We start from the raw sequence: 27143 nt of genomic DNA on the forward strand, positions 1-27143 counted from the left end.
CTTGAGAAATATGGTGGTCACAGAGAGGCTAGAAATCTCGACCCTCGCGTTTTAAGCACGAGGCTCTAACCGACTGAGCTATTGAATCGTTGCTTTTTGCCATTTTTAGTTTCTAGTGTTTCGGCTGGTATCCAGTTTTGTATTTAGTTTTTGCTGTATTTAAGTTAATGAATTGTTGTTCAATATTTTTGTTCCTGACAAGAATTAAATGGTAGTTTTTTCAGCAACTGCTTGCTAAATCTTGTGGTCCAAGAGAGGATCGAACTTTTGACCCTTGCGTTATTATCACGATGCTCTAACCGACTTAGCTGTTGGACCGTTGGTTTTTGAAATTTTTTAGTTTTTAGTTTTTTGGCTGGTACATAGCTTTTTATTTAGTTTTTGCTGTATTTAAAGGTAACGAACTGTTCTTCATTGTTTTGGTTCCTGACAAGATCTAAATGACAGTTTTTAGCAATTGCTTGAGAAATATGGTTGTCACAGAGAGGCTAGAAATCTCGACCCTCTCGTTTTAAGCACGATGCTCTAACCGACTTAGCTGTTGGACCGTTGGTTTTTGAAATTTTTTAGTTTTTAGTTTTTTTGCTGGTACATAGCTTTTTATTTAGTTTTTGCTGTATTTAAAGGTAACGAACTGTTCTTCATTGTTTTGGTTCCTGACAAGATCTAAATGGTAGTTTTTAGCAATTGCTTGAGAAATATTGTGGTCCCAGAGCGGCTCGAAATCTCTACCCTCGCGTTTTTAGCACGAGGCTCTAACCGACTGCGCTATTGAATTGCTGCGTTTTTGCAATTTTTAGTTTCTAATGTTTCGGCTGGTATCTAGCTTTATATTTAGTTTCTGGTGTATTTAAAGTTAACGAATTGTTGTTCAATATTTTTGTTCCTGACAAGAATTGAATGGTAGTTTTTTCAGCAATTGGTTGAAAAATCTTGTGGTCAAAGAGAGGATCGAACTTTTGACCCTTGCGTTATTATCACGATGCTCGAACCGACTTAGCTTTGGTCCGTTGGTTTTTGAATTTTTTTAGTTTTTAGTTTTTTGGCTGGTACATAGCTTTTTATTTAGTTTTTGCTGTGTTTAAAGGTAACGAACTGTTCTTCATTGTTTTGGTTCCTGACAAGATCTAAATGGTAGTTTTTAGCAATTGCTTGAGAAATATTGTGGTCCCAGAGAGGCTCGAAAGCTCGACCCTCGGGTTTTTAGCACGAGGCTCTAACCGACTGCGCTATTGAATTGCTGCGTTTTTGCAATTTTTAGTTTCTAGTGTTTCGGCTGGTATCTAGCTTTATATTTAGTTTCTGGTGTATTTAAAGTTAACGAATTGTTGTTCAATATTTTTGTTCCTGACAAGAATTGAATGGTAGTTTTTTCAGCAATTGCTTGAAAAATCTTGTGGTCCAAGAGAGGATTGAACTTTCGACCCTTGCGTTATTATCACGAGGCTCTAACCGACTTAGCTATTGGACCGTTTGTTTTTGAAAGTTTTTAGTTTTTAGTTTTTTGGCTGGTACATAGCTGTATATTTAGTTTTTGCTGTACTTAAAGGTAACGAACTGATCTTCATTGTTTTTTTTCCTGACAAGATCTAAATGGTAGTTTCTAGCATTTGCTTGAGAAATATTGTGTTCCCAGAGCTGCTCGAATTCGACCCTCGCGTTGTTATCACGCTGCTCTAACCTACTTAGCTATTGGACCATTGGTTTTTGAAAATTTTCAGTTTCTACTTTTTTGGCTGGTACATAGCTTTATATTTAGTAATCGCTGTATTTAAAAATGACAAATTCTTCCTTGTTTTCGTTTCAAGCAAGATCTAAATGGGAGTTTTTAGCAATTGTTTGCAAAATATTTTGTTCACAGCGAGGCGCGAACTCTCGAACCTCGCATTATTATCACGATGCTCTAACCGACTGAGCTATGGATTCCCTCGTTATTGACCATTTTTAGTTTCAAGTGTTTTGGCTGGTACATAGCTTTGTATTTAGTTTTCACTGTATTTAAAGGTAACGAATTGTTCTTCATTGTTTTTGTTCCTGACCAGATCTAAATGACAGTTTTTAGCAATTGCTTGAGAAATATGGTGGTCACAGAGAGGCTAGAAATCTCGACCCTCGCGTTTTAAGCACGAGGCTCTAACCGACTGAGCTATTGAATCGTTGCTTTTTGCCATTTTTAGTTTCTAGTGTTTCGGCTGGTATCCAGTTTTGTATTTAGTTTTTGCTGTATTTAAGTTAATGAATTGTTGTTCAATATTTTTGTTCCTGACAAGAATTAAATGGTAGTTTTTTCAGCAACTGCTTGCTAAATCTTGTGGTCCAAGAGAGGATCGAACTTTTGACCCTTGCGTTATTATCACGATGCTCTAACCGACTTAGCTGTTGGACCGTTGGTTTTTGAATTTTTTTAGTTTTTAGTTTTTTGGCTGGTACATAGCTTTTTATTTAGTTTTTGCTGTATTTAAAGGTAACGAACTGTTCTTCATTGTTTTGGTTCCTGACAAGATCTAAATGACAGTTTTTAGCAATTGCTTGAGAAATATGGTGGTCACAGAGAGGCTCGAAATCTCTACCCTCGCGTTTTTAGCACGAGGCTCTAACCGACTGAGCTATTGAATCGTTGCTTTTTTGCCATTTTTAGTTTCTAGTGTTTCGGCTGGTATCCAGTTTTGTATTTAGTTTTTGCTGTATTTAAGTTAATGAATTGTTGTTCAATATTTTTGTTCCTGACAACAATTAAATGATAGTTTTTTAGCAATTGCTTGCTAAATCTTGTGGTCCAAGAGAGGCTCGAACTTTCGGCCCTTGCGTTATTATCACGATGCTCTAACCGACTTAGCTGTTGGGCCGTTGGTTTTTGAATTTTTTTAGTTTTTAGTTTTTTGGCTGGTACATAGCTTTTTATTTAGTTTTTGTTGTGTTTAAAGGTAACGAACTGTTCTTCATTGTTTTGGTTCCTGACAAGATCTAAATGGTAGTTTTTAGCAATTGCTTGAGAAATATTGTGGTCCCAGAGCGGCTCGAAATCTCGACCCTCGCGTTTTTAGCACGAGGCTCTAACCGACTGAGCTATTGAATCGTTGCTTTTTTGCCATTTTTAGTTTCTAGTGTTTCGGCTGGTATCCAGTTTTGTATTTAGTTTTTGCTGTATTTAAGTTAATGAATTGTTGTTCAATATTTTTGTTCCTGACAACAATTAAATGATAGTTTTTTAGCAATTGCTTGCTAAATCTTGTGGTCCAAGAGAGGCTCGAACTTTCGGCCCTTGCGTTATTATCACGATGCTCTAACCGACTTAGCTGTTGGGCCGTTGGTTTTTGAAATTTTTTAGTTTTTAGTTTTTTGGCTGGTACCTAGCTTTTTATTTAGTTTTTGCTGTATTTAAAGGTAACGAACTGTTCTTCATTGTTTTGGTTCCTGACAAGATCTAAATGGTAGTTTTTAGCAATTGCTTGAGAAATATTGTGGTCCCAGAGCGGCTCGAAATCTCTACCCTCGCGTTTTTAGCACGAGGCTCTAACCGACTGCGCTATTGAATTGCTGCGTTTTTGCCATTTTTAGTTTCTAGTGTTTCGGCTGGTATCTAGCTTTATATTTAGTTTCTGGTGTATTTAAAGTTAACGAATTGTTGTTCAATATTTTTGTTCCTGACAAGAATTGAATGGTAGTTTTTTCAGCAATTGCTTGAAAAATCTTGTGGTCTGAGAGAGGATCGAACTTTTGACCCTTGCGTTATTATCACGATGCTCGAACCGACTTAGCTGTTGGTCCGTTGGTTTTTGAAATTTTTTAGTTTTTAGTTTTTTGGCTGGTACATAGCTTTTTATTTAGTTTTTGCTGTGTTTAAAGGTAACGAACTGTTCTTCATTGTTTTGGTTCCTGACAAGATCTAAATGGTAGTTTTTAGCAATTGCTTGAGAAATATTGTGGTCCCAGAGCGGCTCGAAATCTCGACCCTCGCGTTTTTAGCACGAGGCTCGAACCGACTGCGCTATTGAATTGCTGCGTTTTTGCCATTTTTAGTTTCTAGTGTTTCGGCTGGTATCTAGCTTTATATTTAGTTTCTGCTGTATTTAAAGTTAACGAATTGTTGTTCAATATTTTTGTTCCTGACAAGAATTGAATGGTAGTTTTTTCAGCAATTGCTTGCAAAATCTTGTGGTTCAAGAGAGGATCGAACTTTCGACCCTTGCTTTATCACGATGCTCTAACCGACTTAGCTATTGGACCGTTGGTTTTTGAAAATTTTTAGTTTCTACTTTTTTGGCTGGTACATAGCTTTATATTTAGTTTTTGCTGTATTTAAAGGTAACGAACTGTTCTTCATTGTTTTGGTTCCTGACAAGATCTAAATGGTAGTTTTTAGCAATTGCTTGAGAAATATTGTGGTCCCAGAGCGGCTCGAAATCTTGACCCTCGCGTTTTTAGCACGAGGCTCTAACCGACTGCGCTATTGAATTGCTGCGTTTTTGCCATTTTTAGTTTCTAGTGTTTCGGCTGGTATCTAGCTTTATATTTAGTTTCTGCTGTATTTAAAGTTAACGAATTGTTGTTCAATATTTCTGTTCCTGATAAGAATTGAATGGTAGTTTTTTTAACAATTGCTTGCAAAATTTTGTGGTCCAAGAGAGGATTGAACTTTCGACCCTTGCGTTGTTATCACGCTGCTCTAACCGACTTAGCTATTGGACCATTGCTTTTTGAAAATTTTTAGTTTTTAGTTTTTTGGCTGGTACATAGCTTTTTATTTAGTTTTTGCTGTATTTAAAGGTAACTAACTGTTCTTCATTGTTTTGGTTCCTGACAAGATCTAAATGGTAGTTTTTAGCAATTGCTTGAGAAATATTGTGGTCCCAGAGTGGCTCGAAATCTCGACCCTCGCGTTTTTAGCACGAGGCTCTAACCGACTGCGCTCTTGAATTGCTGCGTTTTTGCCATTTTTAGTTTCTAGTGTTTCGGCTGGTATCTAGCTTTATATTTAGTTTCTGCTGTATTTAAAGTTAACGAATTGTTGTTCAATATTTCTGTTCCTGATAAGAATTGAATGGTAGTTTTTTTAACAATTGCTTGCAAAATTTTGTGGTCCAAGAGAGGATTGAACTTTCGACCCTTGCGTTGTTATCACGCTGCTCTAACCGACTTAGCTATTGGACCATTGGTTTTTGAAAGTTTTTAAGTTTTTAGTTTCTAGTTTTTTGGCTGGTATATAGCTTTTTATTTAGTTTTTGCTGTTTTTTAAGGTAACTAACTGTTCTTCATTGTTTTTGTTCCTGACAAGATCTAAATGGTAGTTTTTAGCAATTGCTTGAGAAATATTGTGGTCCTAGAGCGGCTCGAAATCTCGACCCTCGCGTTTTTAGCACGAGGCTCTAACCGACTGCGCTATTGAATTGCTGCGTTTTTGCCATTTTTAGTTTCTAGTGTTTCCGCTGGTATCTAGCTTTATATTTAGTTTCTGCTGTATTTAAAGTTAACGAATTGTTGTTCAATATTTTTGTTCCTGACAAGAATTGAATGGTAGTTTTTTCAGCAATTGCTTGCAAAATCTTGTGGTTCAAGAGAGGATCGAACTTTCGACCCTTGCGTTATCACGATGCTCTAACCGACTTAGCTATTGGACCGTTGGTTTTTGAAAATTTTTAGTTTCTACTTTTTTGGCTGGTACATAGCTTTATATTTAGTTTTTGCTGTATTTAAAGGTAACGATCTGTTCTTCATTGTTTTTGTTCCTGACAAGATCTAAATGGTAGTTTTTAGCAATTGCTTGAGAAATATTGTGGTCCCAGAGCGGCTCGAAATCTCGACCCTCGCGTTTTTAGAGCGAGGCTCTAACCGACTGCGCTTTTGAATTGCTGCGTTTTTTCCATTTTTAGTTTCTAGTGTTTTGGCTGGTACATAGCTTTATATTTAGTAATTGCTTTATTTAAAAATAACAAATTTTTTCTTGTTTTCGTTTTTAGCAAGTTTTAAATGGGATTTTTTAGCAATTGTTTGCAAAATATTGTGGTCAAAGCGAGGCTCGATCGCTCGACCCTCGCGTTATTATCACGATGCTCTTACCGACTGGGCTATGGACCCCCTCATTTTTTAACATTTTTAGTTTCAAGTGTTTTGGTTGGTACATAGCTTTATATTTAGTTTTTACTGTATTTAAAGTGAAAGAATTATTCTTCAGTGTTTTTGTTCCTGACAAGATCTAAATGGTAGTTTTTAGCAATTGCTTGAGAAATATTGTGGTCCCAGAGCGGCTCGAAATCTGGAGCCTCGCGTTTTTAGCACGAGGCTCTAACCGACTGAGCTATTGAATTGCTGCGATTTTGCCATTTTTAGTTTCTAGTGTTTCGGCTGGTATCTAGCTTTATATTTAGTTTCTGCTGTATTTAAAGTTAACGAATTGTTGTTTAATATTTTTGTTCCTGACAAGAATTGAATGGTAGTTTTTTTAGCAATTGCTTGCAAAAGCTTGTGGTCCAAGAGAGGATCGGACTTTCGACCCTTGCGTTATTATCACGATGCTCTAACCGACTTAGCTATTGGACCGTTGGTTTTTGAAAATGTTTAGTTTCTACTTTTTTGGCTGGTACATAGCTTTATATTTAGTAAATGCTGTATTTAAAAATGACAAATTCTTCCTTGTTTTCGTTTCTAGCAAGATCTAAATGGGAGTTTTTAGCAATTGTTTGCAAAATATTGTGGTCACATCGAGGCGCGAACTTTCGACCCTCGCGTTCTTAGCACGATGCTCTAACCGACTGAGCGATGGATTCCCTCGTTGTTGACCCTGTTAAGTTTCAAGTGTTTTGGTTGGTACATAGCTTCATATTTAGTTTTTACTGTATTTAAAGGAAACGAATTGTTCTTCATTGTTTTTGTTCCTGACAAGATCTAAATGACAGTTTTTAGCAATTGCTTGAGAAATATTGTGGTCAGAGAGGCTCGAGCACTCGACCCTCGCGATATCAGCACGATGTTCTAACCAACTGAGCTATGGATCCGTTGGTTTGCATTGCTTTTTTTAGTTTCTAGTGTTTTGGCTGGTACCTAGCTTTAAATTTAGTGTTTGCTTTTTTTAAAGGTAAAGAATTGTTCCTCAATGTTTTTGTTTCTGGCAAGACCTAAATGCTAGTTTGTAGCAATTATTCGCAAAACTTTGTGGTCACAGAGAGACTCGAACTATCGACCCTTGCGTTATTATAACGATGCTCTAACGGACTGACCTATGCAACCGTTTGTTATCTTTGATTAAGTTTAGTTTGCGTTTTGGCTGGTACCTTGCTTTATATTTAGTTTTTGCTGTATTTAAAGGTAACTAACTGTTCTTCATTGTTTTGGTTCCTGACAAGATCTAAATGGTAGTTTTTAGCAATTGCTTGAGAAATATTGTGGTCCCAGAGTGGCTCGAAATCTCGACCCTCGCGTTTTTAGCACGAGGCTCTAACCGACTGCGCTCTTGAATTGCTGCGTTTTTGCCATTTTTAGTTTCTAGTGTTTCGGCTGGTATCTAGCTTTATATTTAGTTTCTGCTGTATTTAAAGTTAACGAATTGTTGTTCAATATTTCTGTTCCTGATAAGAATTGAATGGTAGTTTTTTTAACAATTGCTTGCAAAATTTTGTGGTCCAAGAGAGGATTGAACTTTCGACCCTTGCGTTGTTATCACGCTGCTCTAACCGACTTAGCTATTGGACCATTGGTTTTTGAAAGTTTTTAAGTTTTTAGTTTCTAGTTTTTTGGCTGGTATATAGCTTTTTATTTAGTTTTTGCTGTTTTTTAAGGTAACTAACTGTTCTTCATTGTTTTTGTTCCTGACAAGATCTAAATGGTAGTTTTTAGCAATTGCTTGAGAAATATTGTGGTCCTAGAGCGGCTCGAAATCTCGACCCTCGCGTTTTTAGCACGAGGCTCTAACCGACTGCGCTATTGAATTGCTGCGTTTTTGCCATTTTTAGTTTCTAGTGTTTCCGCTGGTATCTAGCTTTATATTTAGTTTCTGCTGTATTTAAAGTTAACGAATTGTTGTTCAATATTTTTGTTCCTGACAAGAATTGAATGGTAGTTTTTTCAGCAATTGCTTGCAAAATCTTGTGGTTCAAGAGAGGATCGAACTTTCGACCCTTGCGTTATCACGATGCTCTAACCGACTTAGCTATTGGACCGTTGGTTTTTGAAAATTTTTAGTTTCTACTTTTTTGGCTGGTACATAGCTTTATATTTAGTTTTTGCTGTATTTAAGGTAACGATCTGTTCTTCATTGTTTTTGTTCCTGACAAGATCTAAATGGTAGTTTTTAGCAATTGCTTGAGAAATATTGTGGTCCCAGAGCGGCTCGAAATCTCGACCCTCGCGTTTTTAGAGCGAGGCTCTAACCGACTGCGCTTTTGAATTGCTGCGTTTTTTCCATTTTTAGTTTCTAGTGTTTTGGCTGGTACATAGCTTTATATTTAGTAATTGCTTTATTTAAAAATAACAAATTTTTTCTTGTTTTCGTTTTTAGCAAGTTTTAAATGGGATTTTTTAGCAATTGTTTGCAAAATATTGTGGTCAAAGCGAGGCTCGATCGCTCGACCCTCGCGTTATTATCACGATGCTCTTACCGACTGGGCTATGGACCCCCTCATTTTTTAACATTTTTAGTTTCAAGTGTTTTGGTTGGTACATAGCTTTATATTTAGTTTTTACTGTATTTAAAGTGAAAGAATTATTCTTCAGTGTTTTTGTTCCTGACAAGATCTAAATGGTAGTTTTTAGCAATTGCTTGAGAAATATTGTGGTCCCAGAGCGGCTCGAAATCTGGAGCCTCGCGTTTTTAGCACGAGGCTCTAACCGACTGAGCTATTGAATTGCTGCGATTTTGCCATTTTTAGTTTCTAGTGTTTCGGCTGGTATCTAGCTTTATATTTAGTTTCTGCTGTATTTAAAGTTAACGAATTGTTGTTTAATATTTTTGTTCCTGACAAGAATTGAATGGTAGTTTTTTTAGCAATTGCTTGCAAAAGCTTGTGGTCCAAGAGAGGATCGGACTTTCGACCCTTGCGTTATTATCACGATGCTCTAACCGACTTAGCTATTGGACCGTTGGTTTTTGAAAATGTTTAGTTTCTACTTTTTTGGCTGGTACATAGCTTTATATTTAGTAAATGCTGTATTTAAAAATGACAAATTCTTCCTTGTTTTCGTTTCTAGCAAGATCTAAATGGGAGTTTTTAGCAATTGTTTGCAAAATATTGTGGTCACATCGAGGCGCGAACTTTCGACCCTCGCGTTCTTAGCACGATGCTCTAACCGACTGAGCGATGGATTCCCTCGTTGTTGACCCTGTTAAGTTTCAAGTGTTTTGGTTGGTACATAGCTTCATATTTAGTTTTTACTGTATTTAAAGGAAACGAATTGTTCTTCATTGTTTTTGTTCCTGACAAGATCTAAATGACAGTTTTTAGCAATTGCTTGAGAAATATTGTGGTCAGAGAGGCTCGAGCACTCGACCCTCGCGATATCAGCACGATGTTCTAACCAACTGAGCTATGGATCCGTTGGTTTGCATTGCTTTTTTTAGTTTCTAGTGTTTTGGCTGGTACCTAGCTTTAAATTTAGTGTTTGCTTTTTTTAAAGGTAAAGAATTGTTCCTCAATGTTGTTTCTGGCAAGACCTAAATGCTAGTTTGTAGCAATTATTCGCAAAACTTTGTGGTCACAGAGAGACTCGAACTATCGACCCTTGCGTTATTATAACGATGCTCTAACGGACTGACCTATGCAACCGTTTGTTATCTTTGATTAAGTTTAGTTTGCGTTTTGGCTGGTACCTTGCTTTATATTTAGTTTTTGCTGTATTCAAAGTTAACGAATTGTTCTTCAAAGTTTTTGTTACTGACAATAATTAAATAGTAGTTTTTAGCAATTGCTGGAAATATATTGTGGTCCCAGAGAGGCTAGAACTCTCGAACCTCGCGTTGTTAGCACGATGCTCTAACCGACTGATCTATAGAACCCCTGGTGTTTTGCCATTTTTAGTTTCTAGTGTTTGGACTGGTACCTAGCTTTTATTTAGTTTATGCTCTATTTAAAAGTAGCGAATTGATCGTCATTGTTTTTGTTCCTGACAAGATCTAATTGGTAGTTTTTAGCAATTGCTTGCAAAATATTGTGGTCAAAGCGAGGCTCGAACTCTTGACCCCCGCTTAATTATCACGATGCTCTAACCCACTAAGCTATGGTACCGTTGTTTTTCGAACTTTTTTGGTTTCGAGTGCTTTGGCTGGCACATAGCTTTATATTTAGTGTTTGTTGTATTTAAAGGTAACAAAATTTTCTTCCTTGTTATTGTTTCTGGCAAGGTCTAAATAGTAGATTTTGGCAATTGTTTGCAAAATATAGTGGTTACAAAGAGGCTCGAACTCTCTGCCCTCGCCTTATTATCATGATGCTCTAACCGACTGACCTATGGAACCGTTAGTCATCTATGAATAATTTTAGGTTCTGGCGTTTTGGTGGTACCTAGTTTTATATTTAGTTGTTGCTGTATTTAAAAGTAACGAATTGTTCTTCATTATTTCTATTCCTGGCACAATCTCAATGGTAGTTTCTATCAATTGTTTGCAAAATACAGTGGTCCAAGAGAGGCTCAAACTCTCTACCCTCGCGTTATTAGCACGATGCTCTAACCGACTCAGCTATGGAACCGTTGGTTATCTCAGAAAATTTGTTTTTCTACTGTTCTATTGTTTGAGCTGGTACATAGTTTTATATTAAGTGTTTGCTGTATTTAAAAGTAACAAAATTTTCTTCCTTGTTTTTGTTTCTGGCAAGGTCTTAATAGTAGATTTTAGCAATTGTTTGCAAAATATAGTGGTTACAAAGAGGCTCGAACTCTCTACCCTCGCCTTATTATCATGATGCTCTAACCGACTGACCTATGGAACCGTTAGTCATCTATGAATAGTTTTAGGTTCTGGCGTTTTGGGTGGTACCTAGCTTTATATTTAGTTTTTGCTGTATTTAAAAGTAACGGATTGTTCTTCATTATTTCTATTCCTGGCAAGATCTCAATGGTAATTTTTAGCAATTTTTTGCAAAAAGTTTGGTCCCAGAGAGGCTCGAACTCTCGACCCTCGCGTTATTAGCACGATGCTCTAACCGACTGAGCTATGGAACCGTCGGTTTTCTTCGAACATTTTTTTTCTAGTGTTTTATTGTTTTGACTGGCACCTAGCTTTATGTTTAGTGTTTGCTGTAATTAAAAGCAACAAAAATTTTTCTTCTTTGATTTTGTTTCTGGCAAGGTCAAAATAGTAGATTTTAGCAATTGTTTGCAAGATAAAGTGGTCACAAAGAGGCTCGAACTCTCGATCCTCGCGATTTTATCACGATTTGCTAACCGACTGATCTATGGAACCGCTAGTTATTTATGAATAGTTTTAGTTTCTGGCATTTTGTGTGGTACCTAGCTTTATATTTAGTTTTTGCTGTATTTAAAAGTGACAAGTTTTTCTTCCTTGTTTTGGTTTCCGGCAAGGTCTAAATAGTAGATTTTAGCAATTGTTTTTAAATTAGAGTGGTTACAAAGAGGCTCGAACTCTCTACCCTCGCCTTATTATCATGATGCTCTAACCGACTGACCTATGGAACCGTTAGTCATCTATGAATAGTTTTAGGTTCTGGCGTTTTGGGTGGTACCTAGCTTTATATTTAGTTTTTGCTGTATTTAAAAGTAACGGATTGTTCTTCATTATTTCTATTCCTGGCAAGATCTCAATGGTAATTTTTAGCAATTTTTTGCAAAAAGTTTGGTCCCAGAGAGGCTCGAACTCTCGACCCTCGCGTTATTAGCACGATGCTCTAACCGACTGAGCTATGGAACCGTCGGTTTTCTTCGAACATTTTTTTTCTAGTGTTTTATTGTTTTGACTGGCACCTAGCTTTATGTTTAGTGTTTGCTGTAATTAAAAGCAACAAAAATTTTTCTTCTTTGATTTTGTTTCTGGCAAGGTCAAAATAGTAGATTTTAGCAATTGTTTGCAAGATAAAGTGGTCACAAAGAGGCTCGAACTCTCGATCCTCGCGATTTTATCACGATTTGCTAACCGACTGATCTATGGAACCGCTAGTTATTTATGAATAGTTTTAGTTTCTGGCATTTTGTGTGGTACCTAGCTTTATATTTAGTTTTTGCTGTATTTAAAAGTGACAAGTTTTTCTTCCTTGTTTTGGTTTCCGGCAAGGTCTAAATAGTAGATTTTAGCAATTGTTTTTAAATTAGAGTGGTTACAAAGAGGCTCGAACTCTCTACCCTCGCCTTATTATCATGATGCTCTAACCGACTGACCTATGGAACCGTTAGTCATCTATGAATAGTTTTAGGTTCTGGCGTTTTGGGTGGTACCTAGCTTTATATTTAGTTTTTGCTGTATTTAAAAGTAACGGATTGTTCTTCATTATTTCTATTCCTGGCAAGATCTCAATGGTAATTTTTAGCAATTTTTTGCAAAAAGTTTGGTCCCAGAGAGGCTCGAACTCTCGACCCTCGCGTTATTAGCATGATGCTCTTACCGACTGAGCTATGGAACCGTCGGTTTTGTTCGAACATTTTTTTTCTAGTGTTTTATTGTTTTGACTGGTACCTAGCTTTATGTTTAGTGTTTGCTGTAATTAAAAGCAACAAAAATTTTTCTTCTTTGATTTTGTTTCTGGCAAGGTCAAAATAGTAGATTTTAGCAATTGTTTGCAAGATAAAGTGGTCACAAAGAGGCTCGAACTCTCGATCCTCGCGGTTTTATCACGATTTGCTAACCGACTGATCTATGGAACCGCTAGTTATTTATGAATAGTTTTAGTTTCTGGCGTTTTGTGTGGTACCTAGCTTTATATTTAGTTTTTGCTGTATTTAAAAGTGACAAGTTTTTCTTCCTTGTTTTGGTTTCCGGCAAGGTCTAAATAGTAGATTTTAGCAATTGTTTTTAAATTAGAGTGGTCACAAAGAGGCTCGAACTCTCGACCCTCGCGTTTTTATCATGATGCTCTAACCGACTGACCTATGGAACCGTTAGTCATCTATGAATAATTTTAGGTTCTGGCGTTTTGGGTGGTACCTAGCTTTATATTTGGTTTTTGCTGTATTTAAAAGTATCAAAATTTTCTTCCTTCTTTTTGTTTCCGGCAAGGTCTAAATATTAGATTTTAGGAATTGTTTTTAAATTAGAGTGGTCATAAAGAGGCTCGAACTCTCGACCCTCGTGTTTTTATCACGATGTTCTAACCCACTGACCTATGGAACCGTTGGTCATCCATGAATTGTTTTAGGTTCTGGCGTTTTGGGTGTTACCTAGCTTTATATTTAGTTTTTGCTGTGTTTAAAAGTAACGAATTGTTCTTGATTATTTCTATTCCTGGCAAGATCTCAATGGTAGTTTTTAGCAATTGTTTGCAAAAAAAAGTGATCCCAGAGAGGTTCGAACTCTCGACCCTCGCGTTATTAGCCAGATGCTCTAAACGACTGAGCTATTGAACCGTTCGTTGTCTTCGAATATTTTTTTTCCAGTGTTCTATTGTTTTGGCTGGTACATAGCTTTATATTTAGTGTTTGCTGTATTTGAAAGTAACAAAATTTTCTTCCTTGTTTTTGTTTCTGGCAAGGTCTAAATAGTAGATTTTAGCAATTGTTTGCAAAATATAGTGTTTTCAAAGAGGCTCGAACTCTCTACCCTCGCCTTATTATCCTGATGCTCTAACCGACTGACCTATGGAACTGTTGGTCATCTATGAATATTTTTAGGTTCTGGCTTTTTGGGTGGTACCTAGCTTTATATTTAGTTTTTGCTGTATTTAAAAGTAACGAATTGTTCTTCATTATTTCTATTCCTGGCACAATCTCTCTGGTAGTTTTAGCAATTGTTTGCACAATACAGTGGTCCCAGAGAGGCTCAAACTCTCGACTCTCGCGTTATTAGCACGATGCTCTAACCGACTGAGCTATGGAAACGTTGGTTATCTCAGAGAACTTATTTTTCTACTGTTCTATTGATTGAGCTGGTACATAGCTTTACATTAAGTGTTTGCTGTATTTAAAAGTAACAAAATTTTCTTCTTTGTTTTTGTTTTTGGCAAGGTCTTAATAGTAGATTTTAGCAATTGTTTTCAAAATATAGTGGTTACAAAGAGGCTCCAACTCTCTACCTTCGCCTTGTTATCACGATGTTCTAACCGACTGATCTATGGAACCGTTGGTCATCTATGAATAATTTTAGGTTTTGGCGTTTTGTGTGGTACCTAGCTTTTGCTGTATTTAAAAGTGACAAATTCTTTGTCCTTGTTTTTGTTTCTGCCAAGTTCTAAATAGTAGATTTTGGCCATTGTTTGCAAATTATAGTGGTTACAAAGAGGCTCGAACTCTCTACCCTCGCCTTATTATGATGCTCTAACCGACTGACCTATGGAACCGTTAGTCATCTATGAATAGTTTTAGGTTCTGGCATTTTGGGTGGTACCCAGCTTTATATTTAGTTTTTGTTGTATTTAAAAGTAACGAATTGTTCTTCATTATTTCTATTCCTGGCAAGATCTCAACGGTAGTTTTTAGCAATTGTTTGCAAAAAAGTGGTCCCAGAGAGGCTTGAACTCTCGACCCTCGCGTTATTAGCACGATGCTCTAACCGACTGAGCTATGAAACCGTCGGTTATCTTCGAACATTTTTTTATTGTAGTGTTCTATTGTTTTGACTGGTACCTAGCTTTATATTTAGTTTTTGCTGTATTTAAAAGTAACGAATTGTTCTTCATTATTTCTATTCCTGGCACAATCTCAATGGTAGTCTTTAGCAATTGTTTGCAAAATACAGTGGTCCCAGAGAGGCTCAAACTCTCGACCCTCGCGTTATTAGCACGATGCTCTAACCGACTGAGCTTTGGAAACGTTGGTTATCTCAGTAAACTTAATTTTTCTAGTGTTCTATTGATTGAGCTGGTACATAGCTTTATATTAAGTGTTCGCTGTATTTACAAGTAACAAAATTTTATTCCTTGTTTTTGTTTCTGGCAAGGTCTTAATAGTAGATTTTAGCAGTTGTTTTCAAAATATAGTGGTTACAAAGAGGCTCCAACTCTCTACCTTCGCCTTGTTATCACGATGTTCTAACCGGCTTATCTATGGAACCGTTGGTCATCTATGAATAATTTTAGGTTTTGGCGTTTTGTGTGGTACCTAGCTTTATATCTAGTTTTTGCTGTATTTAAAAGTGACAATTTTTTCTTCCTTGTTTTTGTTTCTGCCAAGGTCTAAATAGTAGATTTTGGCCATTGTTTGCAAATTATAGTGGTTACAAAGAGGCTCGAACTCTCTACCCGCGACTTGTTATCATGATGCTCTAACCGACTGACCTATGTAACCGTTAGTCATCTATGAATAGTTTTAGGTTCTGGCGTTTTGGGTGGTACCTAGCTTTATATTTAGTTTTTGTTGTATTTAATAGTAACGAATTGTTCTTCATTATTTCTATTCCTGGCAAGATCTCAACGGTAGTTTTTAGCAATTGTCTGCAAAAAAAGTGGTCCCAGAGAGGCTCGAACTCTCGACCCTCGCGTTATTAGCACGATGCTCTAACCGACTGAGCTATGGAACCGTCGGTTATCTTCGAACATTTTTTTTTCTATTGTTCTATTGTTTTGGCTGGTACCTAGTTTTATATTTAGTGTTTGCTGTATTTAAAATCAACAAAATTTTCTTCCTTGCTTTTGTTTCTGGGAAGGTCTAAATAGTAGATTTTAGCAATTGTTTGCAAAATATAGTGGCCACAAAGAGGCTCGAACTCGCGACCCTCGCGTTTTTATCACGATTTTCTAACCGACTGATCTATGGAACCGCTAGTCATTTATAAATAGTTTTATGTTCTGGCGTTTTGTGTGGTACCTAGCTTTATATTTAGTTTTTGCTGTATTTGAAAGTGACAAATTTTTCTTCCTTGTTTTTGTTTCTGGCAAGGTCTAAATAGTAGATTTTGGCCATTGTTTGCAAAATATAGTGGTTACAAAGAGGCTCGAAATCTCTACCCTCGCCTTATTATCATGATGCTCTAACCGACTGACCTATGGAACCGTTAGTCATCAATGAATAGTTTTAGGTTCTGGCGTTTTGTGTGCTACCTAGCTTTATATTTAGTTCTTGCTGTATTTAAAAGTAACGAATTATTCTTCATTATTTCCATTCCTGGCAAGATCTCAATGGTAGTTTTTAGCAATTGTTTGCAAAAAAAGTGGTCCCAGAGAGGCTTGAACTCTCGACCCTCGCCTTATTAGCACGATGCTCTAACCGACTGAGCTATGGAACCGTCGGTTATCTTCGAACATTTTTTTTTCTAGTGTTCTATTGTTTTGGCTGGTCCCTAGTTTTATATTTTGTGTTTGCTGTATTTAAAATCAACAAAATTTTCTTCCTTGTTTTTGTTTCTGGGAAGGTCTAAATAGTAGATTTTAGCAATTGTTTGCAAAATATAGTGGTCACAAAGAGGCTGGAACTCGCGACCCTCGCGTTATTAGCACGATGCTCTAACCGACTGAGCTATGGAACCGTCGGTTATCTTCGAACATTTTTTTTCTAGTGTTCTATTGTTTTGGCTGGTACCTAGTTTTATATTTAGTGTTTGCTGTATTTAAAATCAACAAAATTTTCATCCTTGTTTTTGTTTCTGGGAAGGTCTAAATAGTAGATTTTAGCAATTGTTTGCAAAATATAGTGGTCACAAAGAGGCTCGAACTCGCGACCCTCGCGTTTTTATCACGATTTTCTAACCGACTGATCTATGGAACCGCTAGTCATTTATAAATAGTTTTAGGTTCTGGCGTTTTGTGTGGTACCTAGCTTTATATTTAGTTTTTGCTGTATTTGAAAGTGACAAATTTTTCTTCCTTGTTTTTGTTTCTGGCAAGGTCTAAATAGTAGATTTTGGCCATTGTTTGCAAAATATAGTTGTTACCAAGAGGCTCGAACTCTCTACCCTCGCCTTATTATCATGATGCTCTAACCGACTGACCTATGGAACCGTTAGTCATCAATGAATAATTTTAGGTTCTGGCGTTTTGTGTGCTACCTAGCTTTATATTTAGTTTTTGCTGTATTTAAAAGTGACGAATTATTCTTCATTATTTCCATTCCTGGCAAGATCTCAATGGTAGTTTTTAGCAATTGTTTGCAAAAAAAGTGGTCCCAGAGAGGCTTGAACTCTCGACCCTCGCGTTATTAGCACGATGCTCTAACCGACTGAGCTATGGAACCGTCGGTTATCTTCGAACATTTTTTTTTCTAGTGTTCTATTGTTTTGGCTGGTACCTAGTTTTATATTTAGTGTTTGCTGTAATTAAGATCAACAAAATTTTCTTCCTTGTTTTTGTTTCTGGGAAGGTCTAAATAGTAGATTTTAGCAATTGTTTGCAAAATATAGTGGTCACAAAGAGGCTCGAACTCGCGACCCTCGCGTTTTTATCACGATTTTCTAACCGACTGATCTATGGAACCGCTAGTCATTTATAAATAGTTTTAGGTTCTGGCGTTTTGTGTGGTACCTAGCTTTATATTTAGTTTTTGCTGTATTTGAAAGTGACAAATTTTTCTTCCTTGTTTGTGTTTCTGGCAAGGTCTAAATAGTAGATTTTGGCCATTGTTTGCAAAATATAGTTGTTACCAAAAGGCTCGAACTCTCTACCCTCGCCTTATTATCATGATGCTCTAACCGACTGACCTATGGAACCGTTAGTCATCTATGAATAGTTTTAGGTTCTGGCGTTTTGGGTGGTACCTAGCTTTATATTTAGTTTTTGCTGTATTTAAAAGTAACGGATTGTTCTTCATTATTTCTATTCCTGGCAAGATCTCAACGGTAGTTTTTAGCAATTGTTTGCAAAAAAAGTGGTCCCAGAGAGGCTCGAACTCTCTACCCGCGACTTGTTATCATGATGCTCTAACCGACTGACCTATGTAACCGTTAGTCATCTATGAATAGTTTTAGGTTCTGGCGTTTTGGGTGGTACCTAGCTTTATATTTAGTTTTTGTTGTATTTAATAGTAACGAATTGTTCTTCATTATTTCTATTCCTGGCAAGATCTCAACGGTAGTTTTTAGCAATTGTTTGCAAAAAAAGTGGTCCCAGAGAGGCTCGAACTCTCGACCCTCGCGTTATTAGCACGATGCTCTAACCGACTGAGCTATGGAACCGTCGGTTATCTTCGAACATTTTTTGTCTAGTGTTCTATTGTTTTGGCTGGTACCTAGTTTTATATTTAGTGTTTGCTGTAATTAAGATCAACAAAATTTTCTTCCTTGTTTTTGTTTCTGGGAAGGTCTAAATAGTAGATTTTAGCAATTGTTTGCAAAATATAGTGCTCACAAAGAGGCTTGAACTCGCGACCCTCGCGTTTTTATCACGATTTTCTAACCGACTGATCTATGGAACCGCTAGTCATTTATAAATGGTTTTAGGTTCTGGCGTTTTGTGTGGTACCTAGCTTTATATTTAGTTTTGCTGTATTTGAAAGTGACAAATTTTTCTTCCTTGTTTTTGTTTCTGGCAAGGTCTAAATAGTAGATTTTGGCCATTGTTTGCAAAATATAGTGGTTACAAAGAGGCTCGAACTCTCTACCCTCGACTTGTTATCATGATGCTCTAACCGACTGACCTATGTACCCGTTAGTCATCTATGAATAGTTTTAGGTTCTGGCGTTTTGGGTGGTACCTAGCTTTATATTTAGTTTTTGTTGTATTTAACAGCAGCGAATTGTTCTTCATTATTCTATTCCTGGCAAGATCTCAACGGTAGTTTTTAGCAATTGTTTGCAAAAAAGTGGTCCCAGAGAGGCTCGAACTCTCGACCCTCGCGTTATTAGCACGATGCTCTAACCGACTGAGCTATGGAACCGTCGGTTATCTTCGAACATTTTTTTTTCTAGTGTTCTATTGTTTTGGCTGGTACCTAGTTTTATATTTACTGTTTGCTGTATTTAAAATAACAAAATTTTCTTCCTTGTTTTTGTTTCTGGGAAGGTCTAAATAGTAGATTTTAGCAATTGTTTGCAAAATATACTGGTCACAAAGAGGCTCGAACTCGCGACCCTCGCGTTTTTATCACGATTTTCTAACCGACTGATCTATGTAACCGCTAGTCATTTATAAATAGTTTTAGGTTCTGGCGTTTTGTGTGGTACCTAGCTTTATACTTAGTTTTTGCTGTATTTGAAAGTGAAAAATTTTTCTTCCTTGTTTTTGTTTCTGGCAAGGTCTAAATAGTAGATTTTGGCCATTGTTTGCAAAATATAGTGGTTACAAAGAGGCTCGAACTCTCTACCCTCGCCTTATTATCATGATGCTCTAACCGACTGACCTATGGAACCGTTAGTCATCAATGAATAATTTTAGGTTCTGGCGTTTTGTGTGCTACCTAGCTTTATATTTAGTTTTTGCTGTATTTAAAAGTAACGAATTATTCTTCATTATTTCCATTCCTGGCAAGATCTCAATGGTAGTTTTTAGCAATTGTTTGCAAAAAATGTGGTCTCAGATAAGCTCGAACTCTCGACCCTTGCGTTATTAGCACGATGCTCTAACCGACTGAGCTATGGAACCGTCGGTTATCTTCGAACTTTTTTATTCTAGTGTTCTATTGTTTTGGCTGGTACCTAGTTTTATATTTAGTGTTTGCTGTATTTAAAATCAACAAAATTTTCTTCCTTGTTTTTGTTTCTGGGAAGGTCTAAATAGTAGATTTTAGCAATTGTTTGCAAAATATAGTGGTCACAAAGAGGCTCGAACTCGCGACCCTCGCGTTTTTATCACGATTTTCTAACCGACTGATCTATGGAACCCCTAGTCATTTATAAATAGTTTTAGGTTCTGGCGTTTTGTGTGGTACCTAGCATTATATTTAGTTTTTGCTGCATTTGAAAGTGACAAATTTTTCTTCCTTGTTTTTGTTTCTGGCAAGGTCTAAATAGTAGATTTTGGCCATTGTTTGCAAAATATAGTGGTTACAAAGAGGCTCGAAATTTCTACCCTCGCCTTATTATCATGATGCTCTAACCGACTGACCTATGGAACCGTTAGTCATCAATGAATAATTTTAGGTTCTGGCGTTTTGTGTGCTACCTAGCTTTATATTTAGTTTTTGCTGTATTTAAAAGTAACGAATTATTCTTCATTATTTCCATTCCTGGCAAGTTCTCAACGGTAGTTTTTAGCAATTGTTTGCAAAAAAAGTGGTCCCAGAGAGGCTCGAACTCTCGACCCTCGCGTTATTAGCACGATGCTCTAACCGACTGAGCTATGAAACCGTCGGTTATCTTCGAACATTTTTTTATTGTAGTGTTCTATTGTTTTGGCTGGTACCTAGTTTTATATTTAGTGTTTGCTGTATTTAAAATCAACAAAATTTTCTTCCTTGTTTTTGTTTCTGGGAAGGTCTAAATAGTAGATTTTAGCAATTGTTTGCAAAATATAGTGGTCACAAAGAGGCTCGAACTCGCGACCCTCGCGTTTTTATCACGGTTTTCTAACCGACTGATCTATGGAACCGCTAGTCATTTATAAATAGTTTTAGGTTCTGGCGTTTTGTGTGGTACCTAGCATTATATTTAGTTTTTGCTGTATTTGAAAGTGACAAATTTTTCTTCCTTGTTTTTGTTTCTGGCAAGGTCTAAATAGTAGATTTTGGCCATTGTTTGCAAAATATAGTGGTTACAAAGAGGCTCGAAATCTCTACCCTCGCCTTATTATCATGATGCTCTAACCGACTGACCTATGGAACCGTTAGTCATCAATGAATAATTTTAGGTTCTGGCGTTTTGTGTGCTACCTAGCTTTATATTTAGTTCTTGCTGTATTTAAAAGTAACGAATTATTCTTCATTGTTTTTGTTCCTGACAAGATCTAAATGGTAGTTTTTAGCAATTGCTTGCAAAATCTTGTGGTCCTAGAGAGGCTCGAACTTTCGACCCTCGCGTTATTATCACGATGCTCTAACCGACAGCCATTAAACCGCTGGTTTTTTTCGCCTTTTTTAGTTTCTAGTGTTTTGACTGGTACCTAGCTTTTTATTGAGTTTTCGCTGTATTTGAAGGTAACGAATTGTCCTTCAGTGTTTTTGTTCCTGACAAGATCTAAATGGTAGTTTTTAGCAATTGCTTGCAAAATCTTGTGGTCCTAGAGAGGCTCGAACTTTCGACCCTCGCGTTATTATCACGATGCTCTAACCGACAGCCATTAAACCGCTGGTTTTTTTCGCCTTTTTTAGTTTCTAGTGTTTTGACTGGTACCTAGCTTTTTATTGAGTTTTCGCTGTATTTGAAGGTAACGAATTGTCCTTCAGTGTTTTTGTTTCTGGCAAGGTCTAAATAGTAGATTTTGGCCATTGTTTGCAAAATATAGTTGTTACCAAGAGGCTCGAACTCTCTACCCTCGCCTTATTATCATGATGCTCTAACCGACTGACCTATTGAACCGTTAGTCATCAATGAATAATTTTAGGTTCTGGCGTTTTGTGTGCTACCTAGCTTTATATTTAGTTTTTGCTGTATTTAAAAGTAACGAATTGTTCTTCATTATTTCCATTCCTGGCAAGATCTCAATGGCAGTTTTTAGCAATTGTTTGCAAAAAAAGTGGTCCCAGAGAGGCTCGAACTCTCGACCCTCGCGTTATTAGCACGATGCTCTAACCGACTGAGCTATTGAACCGTCGGTTATCTTCGAACATTTTTTTTCTAGTGTTCTATTGTTTTGGCTGGTACCTAGTTTTATATTTAGTGTTTGCTGTATTTAAAATCAACAAAATTTTCTTCCTTGTTTTTGTTTCTGGGAAGGTCTAAATAGTAGATTTTGGCCATTGGTTGCAAAATATAGTGGTTACAAAGAGGCTCGAACTCTCTACCCTCGCCTTATTATCATGATGCTCTAACCGACTGACCTATTGAACCGTTAGTCATCAATGAATAATTTTAGGTTATGGCGTTTTGTGTGCTACCTAGCTTTATATTTAGTTTTTGCTGTATTTAAAAGTAACGAATTGTTCTTCATTATTTCCATTCCTGGCAAGATCGCAATGGTAGTTTTTAGCAATTGTTTGCAAAAAAAGTGGTCCCAGAGAGGCTCGAACTCTCGACCCTCGCGCTATTATCATGATGCTCTAACCGACTGACCTATGCAACCGTTAGTCATCTATGAATAGTTTTAGATTCTGGCGTTTTGGGTGGTACCTAGCTTTATATTTGGTTTTTGCTGTATTTAAAAGTATCAAAATTTTCTTCCTTCTTTTTGTTTCCGGCAAGGTCTAAATATTAGATTTTAGGAATTGTTTTTAAATTAGAGTGGTCACAAAGAGGCTCGAACTCTCGACCCTCGTGTTTTTATCACGATGTTCTAACCCACTGACCTATGGAACCGTTGGTCATCCATGAATTGTTTTAGGTTCTGGCGTTTTGGGTGGTACCTAGCTTTATATTTAGTTTTTTCTGTGTTTAAAAGTAACGAATTGTTCTTGATTATTTCTATTCCTGGCAAGATCTCAACGGTAGTTTTTAGCAATTGTTTGCAAAAAAAGTGGTCCCAGAGAGGCTCGAACTCTCGACCCTCGCGTTATTAGCACGATGCTCTAACCGACTGAGCTATGAAACCGTCGGTTATCTTCGAACTATTTTTTTTCTAGTGTTCTATTGTTTTGGCTGGTACCTAGTTTTATATTTAGTGTTTGCTGTATTTAAAATCAACAAAATTTTCTTCCTTGTTTTTGTTTCTGGGAAGGTCGAAATAGTAGATTTTAGCAATTGTTTGCAAAATATAGTGGTCACAAAGAGGCTCGAACTCGCGACCCTCGCGTTTTTATCACGATTTTCTAACCGACTGATCTATGGAACCGCTAGTCATTTATAAATAGTTTTAGGTTGTGGCGTTTTCTGTGGTACCTAGCTTTATATTTAGTTTTTGCTGTATTTAAAAGTGACAAATTTTTGTTCCTTGTTTTTGTTTCTGGCAAGGTCTAAATAGTAGATTTTGGCCATTGGTTGCAAAATTTAGTGGTTACAAAGAGGCTCGAACTCTCTACCCTCGCCTTATTATCATGATGCTCTAACCGACTGACCTATTGAACCGTTAGTCATCAATGAATAATTTTAGGTTCTGGCGTTTTGTGTGCTACCTAGCTTTGTATTTAGTTTTTGCTGTATTTAAAAGTAACGAATTGTTCTTCATTATTTCCATTCCTGGCAAGATCTCAATGGTAGTTTTTAGCAATTGTTTGCAAAAAAAGTGGTCCCAGAGAGGCTCGACTCTCGACCCTGGCGTTATTAGCACGATGCTCTAACCGACGGAGCTATGGAACCGTCGGTTATCTTCGAACATTTTTTTTAGTGTTCTATTGTTTTGGCTGGTACCTAGTTTTATATTTAGTGTTTGCTGTATTTAAAATCAACAAAACTAGGAGAAATACGTGGTAATTATATTATTTAAATAGTACTTAAAGGTAATCTGTAGCATATCCGAAAACCTTCCTAGCTACTTTTAGTTTGACTAGCAGGCCCGCAAAAGCATCGCAAAAAAATCAATTAAAAGAATAGGTTTAAAATTGAGATTTTTTCGTACCAGCTCGGGCTGTAAGCCATGCCCATCCTTCAACAGCCAGAGGTATTACGTTACGTTACCGATGTGTTTGGTTTAAAATATTACCCCAAGTAACACCATTTTTTTTTATTAAAGACTTAATTGGCTGAGATATCTTGCAAATTTAAGTACCGCTAAGACTTGTACAGATAACGAACTTCGACATGTTAGCAGAGCGCAACTCATATAAAACATTAATCTATTGTTTAAGGTGCGGTAAAACAGGCAAAGAGCGGATGAGAATTAAATCCTAATTTTTCGAAAAAAAATCGCATCTTTCGAGATCACATTTTATACTCCCAAATTACCTATAAATTCCAAGTCCAACACCCAAACACGAATAAACGATCATCTCCCCCATACTCAAAAGAGCTGCGGCACTTACAGCTGAAAGCCCCGAGTGGATGACATGTGCTGCAAGTGCCGACCAACTGGGAGCGCGAAAGCTGGAGATGAAAAGTCCAAACGTGTCCAAGTGAAGGACTTGGCCAATCTATCTCCATCATAATTGGAGGTGAACAATAACAATCTATTACAGTAGATGAGGTTGTCACATACGACGTAATCTTAAATTCGTGCTTAAAGAAAGTGAGAAAAGAAAGTGAGAAAAGAAAATGAGAGAAAGTGAGAAAAAGTGAGAAAAGAAAGTGGGAAAAGAAAGTGAAGAAAAAAGTGAGAAAAGAAAGTGAGAACAGAAAGTGAGAAAAAAACTGAGAAGAGGAAGTGAGAAAAGAAAGTGAGAAAAAAAAGTGAGAAAAGAAAGTGGGAAAAGAAATTGAGGAAAGTGAGAAAAGAAAATGAGAAAAGAAAAAGAGAAAATAAAGTGAGAAAAGAACGGGAGAAAAGAAAGTGAGAAAAGAAAAAGAGAAAAGAAAGTGAGAAAAGAAAGTGAGAAAACAAAGTGAGCAAAGAAAGTGGGAAAAAGAAAGTGAAAAAAAAATGAGAAAAGAAAGTGAGAAAAGAAGTTTGGAAAAGAAAGTCAGAAAAGAAAGTGAGAATAGAAAGAGAGATAAGAAAGTGAGATAAGAAAGTGAGATAAGAAAGTGAGATAAGAAAGTGAGATAAGAAAGTGAGATAAGAAATTGAGATAAGAAAGTGAGAAAAGAAAGTGAGAAAAGAAAGTGAGAAAAGATAGTGAAAAAAGAGTGAGAAAAGAAAGTGAGAAAAGAAAGTGAGAAAAGAAAGTGAGAAAAGAAAGTGAGAAAAGAAAGTGAGAAAAGAAAGCGAGAAAAGAAAGCGAGATAAGAAAGCGAGATAAGAAAGTGAGATAAGAAAGTGAGATAAGAAAGTGAGATAAGAAAGTGAGATAAGAAAGTGAGAAAAGAAAGTGAGAAACGAATGTGAGAAACGAAAGTGAGAAAAGAAAGTGAGAAAAGAAAGTGAGAAAAGAAAGTGAGAAAAGAAAGTGAGAAAAGAAAGTGAGAAAAGTAAGTGAGAAAAGAAAGTGAGAAAAGAAAGAGAGAAAAGAAAGTGAGAAAAGAAAGTGAGAAAAAGGGAGGAAAAAATGAGAAAAGAAAGCGAGAAAAGGAAGTGAGAAAGAAAGTGAGAAAAGAAAGTGAGACAAGAAAGTGAGAAATGAAAGTGAGAAAAGAAAGCTAGAAAAAAGGGAGGAAAAATGAGAAAAGAAAGCGAGAAAAGGAAGTGAGAAAGAAAGTGAGAAAAAAAGTGAGAAAATAAAGTGAGATATGAAAGTGAGAAAAAAAACGAGAAAAGAAATATAAAGAAAGTGAGAAAAGAAAAAGAGAAAAGAAAAAGAGAAAAGAAAAAGAGAAAAGAAAGTGGGAAAGAAAGTGAGACAAGAAAAGGAGAAAAGAAAGTGAGAAAAAGAAAGTGAGAAAAGAAAGTGATAAAAGAAAGTGAGAAAAGAAAGTGAGAAAAGGTGAGAAAATAAAGATAGAAAAAAGGGAGGAAAAAATGAGAAAAGAAAGCGAGAAAAGGAAGTGAGAAAGAAAGTGAGAAAAGAAAGTGAGACAAGAGAGTGGAAATGAAAGTGAGAAAAAAAGAAAAAAGAAAGTGAGAAAAGAAAGTGAGAAAAGAAAGTGATAAAAGAAAGTGAGAAAAGAAAGTGAGAAAAGGTGAGAAAATAAAGATAGAAAAAAGGGAGGAAAAAATGAGAAAAGAAAGCGAGAAAAGGAAGTGAGAAAGAAAGTGAGAAAAGAAAGTGAGACAAGAAAGTGAGAAATGAAAGTGAGAAAAGAAAGCTAAAAAAAGGGAGGAAAAATGAGAAAAGAAAGCGAGAAAAGGAAGTGAGAAAGAAAGTGAGAAAAAAAGTGAGAAAATAAAGTGAGATATGAAAGTGAGAAAAGAAAAAGAGAAAAGAAAAAGAGAAAAGAAAAAGAGAAAAGAAAAAGGGAAAGAAAGTGAGACAAGAAAAGGAGAAAAGAAAGTGAGAAAAAGAAAGTGAGAAAAGAAAGTGAGAAAAGAAAGTGAGAAAAGAAAGTGGGAAAAGAAAGTGAGAAAAGAAAGTGAGAAAAGAAAGTGAGAAAAGAAAGTGAAAAAAGAAAAGGAGAAAAGAAAACGAGAAAAGAAAACGAGAAAAGAAAACGAGAAAAGAAAGTGAGCAAAGAAAGTGAGAAAAGAAAGTGAGAAAAGAAAGTGAGAAAAGAAAGTTAGAAAAGAAAGTGAGAAAAGAAAGCTAGAAAAAAGGGAGGAAAAATGAGAAAAGAAAGCGAGAAAAGGAAGTGAGAAAGAAAGTGAGAAAAAAAGTGAGAAAATAAAGTGAGATATGAAAGTGAGAAAAAAAACGAGAAAAGAAAGTGAGAAAAGAAAAAGAGAAAAGAAAAAGAGAAAAGAAAGTGGGAAAGAAAGTGAGACAAGAAAAGGAGAAAAGAAAGTGAGAAAAGAAAGTGAGAAAAAGAAAGTGAGAAAAGAAAGTGAGAAAAGAAAGTGAGAAAAGAAAGTGAGAAAAGAAAGTGGGAAAAGAAAGTGAGAAAAGAAAGTGAGAAAAGAAATTGAGAAAAGAAAGTGAAAAACGAGAAAAGAAAGTGAGAAAAGAAATGAAGAAAAGAAAGTGAGAAAAGAAAGTGAGAAAAGAAAGTGAGAAAAGAAAGTGAGAAAAGAAAGTGAGAAAAGAAAGTGAGAAAAGAAAGTAAGAAAAGAAATTGAGAAAAGAAAGTGAAAAGAAAGTGAGAAAAGTATGTGAGAAAAGAAAATTAGAAAAGAAAGTGAGAAAAGAAAGTGAGAAAAGAAAGTGAGAAAAGAAAGTGAGACAAGAAAGTGAGAAAAAAAAGTGAGAAAAGAAAAAGAGAAAAGAAGGTGAGAAAAGAAAGTGAGCAAAGAAAGTGAGAAAAGAAAGTGAGAAAAGAAAGTGAGAAAAGAAAGTGAGAAAAGAAAGCTAGAAAAAAGGGAGGAAAAATGAGAAAAGAAAGCGAGAAAAGGAAGTGAGAAAGAAAGTGAGAAAAAAAGTGAGAAAATAAAGTGAGATATGAAAGTGAGAAAAAAAACGAGAAAAGAAAGTGAGAAAAGAAAAAGAGGAAAGAAAAAGAGAAAAGAAAAAGAGAAAAGAAAGTGGGAAAGAAAGTGAGA

At 36.2% G+C, this 27143-nt stretch overlaps 1 protein-coding gene and 14 non-coding genes across 17 annotated transcripts in view; 1 reads left to right on the top strand and 14 right to left on the bottom strand.

The window, feature by feature from the left end:
• Positions 1 to 27143, top strand: part of LOC142355543 (uncharacterized) — a 112931-nt gene that overhangs the window by 30630 nt on the left and 55158 nt on the right. The gene's annotated exons all lie outside the window — the stretch shown is intronic.
• On the bottom strand, positions 11075 to 11148 carry Trnai-aau (transfer RNA isoleucine (anticodon AAU)). Its single transcript has one exon. It is a non-coding gene; the product is annotated as a tRNA-Ile (tRNA).
• Trnai-aau (transfer RNA isoleucine (anticodon AAU)) lies at positions 11781 to 11854 on the bottom strand. The gene has a single exon. It is a non-coding gene; the product is annotated as a tRNA-Ile (tRNA).
• On the bottom strand, positions 12487 to 12560 carry Trnai-aau (transfer RNA isoleucine (anticodon AAU)). Its single transcript has one exon. It is a non-coding gene; the product is annotated as a tRNA-Ile (tRNA).
• Positions 13898 to 13971, bottom strand: Trnai-aau (transfer RNA isoleucine (anticodon AAU)). The gene has a single exon. It is a non-coding gene; the product is annotated as a tRNA-Ile (tRNA).
• On the bottom strand, positions 14587 to 14660 carry Trnai-aau (transfer RNA isoleucine (anticodon AAU)). Its single transcript has one exon. It is a non-coding gene; the product is annotated as a tRNA-Ile (tRNA).
• On the bottom strand, positions 14828 to 14901 carry Trnai-aau (transfer RNA isoleucine (anticodon AAU)). The gene has a single exon. It is a non-coding gene; the product is annotated as a tRNA-Ile (tRNA).
• Positions 15534 to 15607, bottom strand: Trnai-aau (transfer RNA isoleucine (anticodon AAU)). The gene has a single exon. It is a non-coding gene; the product is annotated as a tRNA-Ile (tRNA).
• Trnai-aau (transfer RNA isoleucine (anticodon AAU)) lies at positions 16239 to 16312 on the bottom strand. Its single transcript has one exon. It is a non-coding gene; the product is annotated as a tRNA-Ile (tRNA).
• On the bottom strand, positions 17183 to 17256 carry Trnai-aau (transfer RNA isoleucine (anticodon AAU)). The gene has a single exon. It is a non-coding gene; the product is annotated as a tRNA-Ile (tRNA).
• Positions 18120 to 18193, bottom strand: Trnai-aau (transfer RNA isoleucine (anticodon AAU)). The gene has a single exon. It is a non-coding gene; the product is annotated as a tRNA-Ile (tRNA).
• Trnai-aau (transfer RNA isoleucine (anticodon AAU)) lies at positions 18821 to 18894 on the bottom strand. Its single transcript has one exon. It is a non-coding gene; the product is annotated as a tRNA-Ile (tRNA).
• Positions 20229 to 20302, bottom strand: Trnai-aau (transfer RNA isoleucine (anticodon AAU)). The gene has a single exon. It is a non-coding gene; the product is annotated as a tRNA-Ile (tRNA).
• Trnai-aau (transfer RNA isoleucine (anticodon AAU)) lies at positions 21628 to 21701 on the bottom strand. Its single transcript has one exon. It is a non-coding gene; the product is annotated as a tRNA-Ile (tRNA).
• Trnai-aau (transfer RNA isoleucine (anticodon AAU)) lies at positions 22564 to 22637 on the bottom strand. Its single transcript has one exon. It is a non-coding gene; the product is annotated as a tRNA-Ile (tRNA).

This window comes from Convolutriloba macropyga, chromosome 2 (genome assembly GCF_964194025.1).
Source record: "Convolutriloba macropyga chromosome 2, txConMacr16.3, whole genome shotgun sequence".
Taxonomy (NCBI): Eukaryota; Metazoa; Xenacoelomorpha; order Acoela; family Convolutidae; genus Convolutriloba; species Convolutriloba macropyga.